Source organism: Salmo salar, unplaced genomic scaffold (genome assembly GCF_905237065.1).
Source record: "Salmo salar unplaced genomic scaffold, Ssal_v3.1, whole genome shotgun sequence".
NCBI classification, from domain to species: domain Eukaryota; kingdom Metazoa; phylum Chordata; class Actinopteri; order Salmoniformes; family Salmonidae; genus Salmo; species Salmo salar.
This window is the reverse complement of record NW_025550935.1, coordinates 45,204-50,112: the sequence shown is the minus strand read 5'-3', so window position 1 is coordinate 50,112 and position 4,909 is coordinate 45,204.

Genomic DNA, 4,909 nt, shown 5'->3' with positions numbered 1-4,909 from the left:
ATAATGGCAGGAATGGAGGAGGTCTTTATTCCAGTGAGATTGCTAAGGCAAACTCCGCCATGTTCAGTTTTGCCCAACCTAGATCGAGGCACAGACACGGTCTCAATGGGGATAGCTGAGCCGACTACACTGACTGTGCTAGTGGCAGACTCCACTAAGCTGGCAGGCTGGCTAACAGCCAGTGTGGTTAGATAAAGGAGAGTCTTGTCTTTAAAATGGTGTAAAATAGTCATATATTTGAAAAATTGAAGTTTTCGGATTTTCGAGGAGTTTGTATTTCGCGCCACGCCCTATCATTGGATATTGGAGCGGTGTTCCGCTAGTGGAACGTCTAGATGTAAGAGGTTAATTCTACCAGAAAGACAGCCATCCTAGAAGAACCTAAACCACTCAATAAGAAACAAATGATGAGTTTTTTTGGAATGATTAACTATTGCTGTGCGTGGATACCCCATTTTGCATTACATACAGGGAAGCTTAGTGAGTTGATATATGGTAAAGCTATGGCAGCAAAAGATAAGATCAAGTGGACAGATGAGGCTGAAAATCAGTTTGTAAACATTAAAATGTTATTAACATCTAGCTCAGTACTGGCGTTTCCCAGATATGATCGCCCCTTTACCCAGACAGTAGACTGTAGGGGAGGGGTTCATGACATCAGTACTGACCAAGAGACACGGGGGGAAAAAATAGGCCTATTGCTTACTATTCCTCCCGATTAGATGAAGTAGCCCAAGCCATGCCACTATGTTTGCAGTCTGTGGTGGCAGCAGCTCAGGCAGTTGAGGACTTGGCATCTGTTGTGCTCTATCATGATTTGACTTTAAAAGTTCCTCATGCCGTATCCATACTGTTGTTAGAACATAAGATGGCTTACATGTCACCAGCTAGAAATTTGTCTCGTATGATAATTCTTTTGAACATGCCTAATTTGACAATAGGATGTTGTACTACTCTGAACCCCTCAACATTAGTTCCTATTGCAACAGATGGCAGCCCACATGATTGTGTAACAGAAACTGAGAAAGTTGTCCTACCAAGACCCGATTTGACTTATCTAGCTTTACCTGATGGGGAACTGACTATGTTTGTAGATGGGTCATCAAGAAAGAACCATGATGGCACTAATGCAACAGGATATGCTATAGTTACAGACACAGAGGTCTTGGAAGCAGAGCCGTTACCGAGAAACTATTCAGCACAATAAGCAGAAATAGTAGCCCTTACCCGTGCGTGTCAGTTAGGGACAGGAAAACGTATTACTATTTACACAGACAGTGCCTATGCATTTAACATAGTACACATATTTGCAGCCCAATGGAGAAACAGGGCAATGGTAACCACTTCTGGGAAACCTATTACACACGCTCAGTTGATTTTGAATATATTAGATGCTGTACTTTTGCCAGAAAAGTTAGCTATTTGTAAATGTGAGGCCCACATTAGAGGGACAGATAGTGTCAGTAACAACAACAGAAAAGCAGATGCGGAAACGAAAAAGGCAGGTCTTAAACCGCAGCCGTCGACACAGCAGTTCTTAAAAGAGGAAGTAAACATAGACAAAGCTATATTAAAATTGTCAGTCTAGAGCACAAGTGAAAGGGATTTCGAAATGGGAGAAGTTAGGAGCAATTTATATAAGGACGGTATTTGGTATCATGATAAGTTACCAATACTACCTAAGTCATTGTTTCGAGATGCGGCAAGATTGACACATGGGCAGAGCCATGTGTCAACAGGGGGATAGTAGAGCAGGTTCGGAAACACTTTGTGGCCTATTGGATGACGAACTACTTAAAAAACATTTTTTATAATAGATAAGTATATTAAATGGGAAGAAGCGGTCCCAACTTACTGGGTGGACACGATTAGGGTAGTTGGTTTACTAGGATCTATCTCTTTAAATAATGGATTACATTTTAGCTGATCAGGTAAACCATATATAATGCCAGAGTTAGAGAGGCCAGAACAGGTAGACATAGAAGTTGAAGATATACTAACAGAACACATGGTTAACCAAACCCGTATGTCCGAGACTTTGTGTCCAACAGGTGAATTACAGGAGAAGATGATTCACTCAATCCAACCAGGAGACTGGGTGTGGATCCAGTCCCTGAGGAGAAAAGAACTGGAAACAGCCACGGTGGGAGGGCACATACCAAGTGTTCCTGGTAATAGCCTTCGCGGTGAGAATAGCTGAAAGAGCTACCTGGGTTCATATCACACATTGCAGGAGGGTAAGACACACAGACACTGTCGAACAATCACAGAGTTAGGAGAAGAACCGAATACCAATAAGGTTCGGGGGTTACCTCTCTAACGAAGATTCCCTAACCCGCCCGATCCTCACTGTGTGCGTTCATAGAAGTGAAAGTGTGGGTTGGCCTCTAGCCAGTGATATATTCTCCGGGAGGGGGTGGGGCTTTACAGGGGTACTGGTCAGTCTGAGCTGTCTGATTGTGTAAGCCATATTCCTAATACACCATGAACCACTCGAGAAGTCAGAAAGTGGTAACTTGACCCATAGTGTAGAAGATGATGAGTTTTTATGGCCTAGGTACAAAAGGTCACTCGATCTGGATAAAAAGGAAGTGAGAGTAGAGTTAGGGAAGGATGTCTCAATAGATAGTTTCCCCTTCTGTGTAGATCCCGGTGTAACTCATGGAATCAGGTCATAGCTCACACAGAGAGAAGGCTATGTCAATCCACACACCCAATATAGAAACAGATGGAGTATAGTGAAGGCCAGGGTTTTTGACTGCAATCCAGAGCAAGGGAAGTATTGCTTGAAGATAGGAATGACCATTAAAAGCATAAAGAAAGAGGATTTAGGGTTATGGTATGTTGGCCTTGACCAGACCATTGTCGACACTGCGGTACCATTCCGAGTAGTAGAGGTTAGGACAGGAGATAGTTCTACCGCCAGCCAGAATACCAGTTGTTCCCCTGATAAAATGGACATTACCCGTGTAGTCATCCAGAGCCAAGGACCGGTGAGGATAATTCAGATGAAAGATCTTAAGGAAGTGATTGAGGTGGAGACTTGGTTTGGGGATTCCAACCTATGGCTGGAATGGATTCAGTATACAGCTAGATCAGTAGCTAAAGAAGAAGGTTATGCCTGCGCAGCAGCCAAACTTCAGTTGACAACCATCCCCTTTCTACTCGATGGAATTAATTTACCAAGGGGAATGGCCTGTATGGTAAAGCTGTTCATGAAGGCAAGGAAGCCAGACAGTTGCACTGATCTGCATTATCTGTCTCCTATGTGCCCATTAGATCCAGACTTCCCCCTTTCACAGTCGCAGGAGGAGACTATTATTGTGTGGCTCAACACAACACACACGGATGGAACGTAGGGGAAGTAAGAACATGCAATAGGACAGAGAATGTTACAACTGACAAGACAATGAGGGACCTGACTGGGTGGTTGAGTTCCGAGGACTTTAGTAAGACAAAAAGGCCGAGAGCGGATGTCTGGTGGTTGTGTGGAGGTATGAAGCTGTGGCCAAACCTGCCTGCAAATTGGACTGGTATTTGTGCATTGGTACAGTTAGGCATGCCCTTCACCCTTATACAACACAAAGACCTAGTGCCAGGTGAAAGAGAGGGGAGGAGTGCTCTGTCAGGGTCCTTTGACGATAGAATTTACATTGATAGCATTGGGGTTCCAAGGGGGTGCCTGATGAGTTTAAAGCTAGGAATCAGATATGGGCTGGATTGGAATCAAGTCTTTTTTGGTGGTCGACTCTCAATAAAAATGTGGATTGGATAAATTACATTTATTATAACCAACAGCGTTTCATCAACTATACCAGAGAGGCAATTCAAGGGTTAGCAGAACAGACAGCTGCGACCACTTTGATGGTATTGCAGAATAGAATAGCTTTGGATATGCTTCTGGCTGAAAAGGGTGGTGTGTGTGTGATGTTCGGATCTGAATGCTGTACTTTCATCCCTGAGAACACAGCTCCAGATGGATCAGTGACCAAGGCCCTGGCCGGTCTAAACAATTTAGCTCAGGAGTTAGCCTGTTAGGGCTAGGGGGCAGTATTGACACGGCTGGACAAAAAACGTACCCGATTTAATCTGGTTACCACTCCTACCCAGTAACTAGAATATGCATATACTTATTACATATGGATAGAAAACACCCTAAAGTTTCTAAAACTGTTTGAATGGTGTCTGTGAGTATAACAGAACTCATTTGGCAGGCAAAAATCTGAGAAGGTTTCATTCAGGAAGTGGCCTGTCTGACAAGGTGTTGTTCTTCTTGTCTCTGTTTATTGAAGAGTGAGGATCTTAGCTGTCCCGTGACACTTCCTACGGCTGCCATAGGGTCTCAGAAGGCGGTAAAAAGCTGAATCGTGGCTTTGCAGGCTCTGGCTGAAAAAAAGTAGCGCGTTTGGGTAGTGGCTGGTTACAGTACTGTGAGACTCAGGCTCGTGCCCGCGTCGACCGAAAGCTTTGTTTACTTTCCTCTGTTTAGCTAAACGGAGATTCCCGGTCGGAATATTATCGCTTTTTTACGAGAAAAATGGCATAAAAATGGATTTTAAACAGCGGTTGACATGCTTCGAAGTACGGTAATGGAATATTTAGATTTTTTTTGTCACGAATTGCGCCATGCGCGCGGCCCTGATTTACCATTTCAGATAGTGTCTGGGACGCACGAACAAAACGCCGCTATTCGGATATAACGATGGATTATTTTGGACCAAACCAACATTTGTTATTGAAGTAGCAGTCCTGGGAGTGCATTCTGACGAAGACAACAAAAGGTAATCAAACTTTTATAATAGTAAATCTGATATTGGTGAGTGCTAAACTTGCCGGGTGTCTAAATAGCTAGCCCGTGATGCCTGGGCTATGTACTTAGAATATTGCAAAATGTGCTTTCACCAAAAAG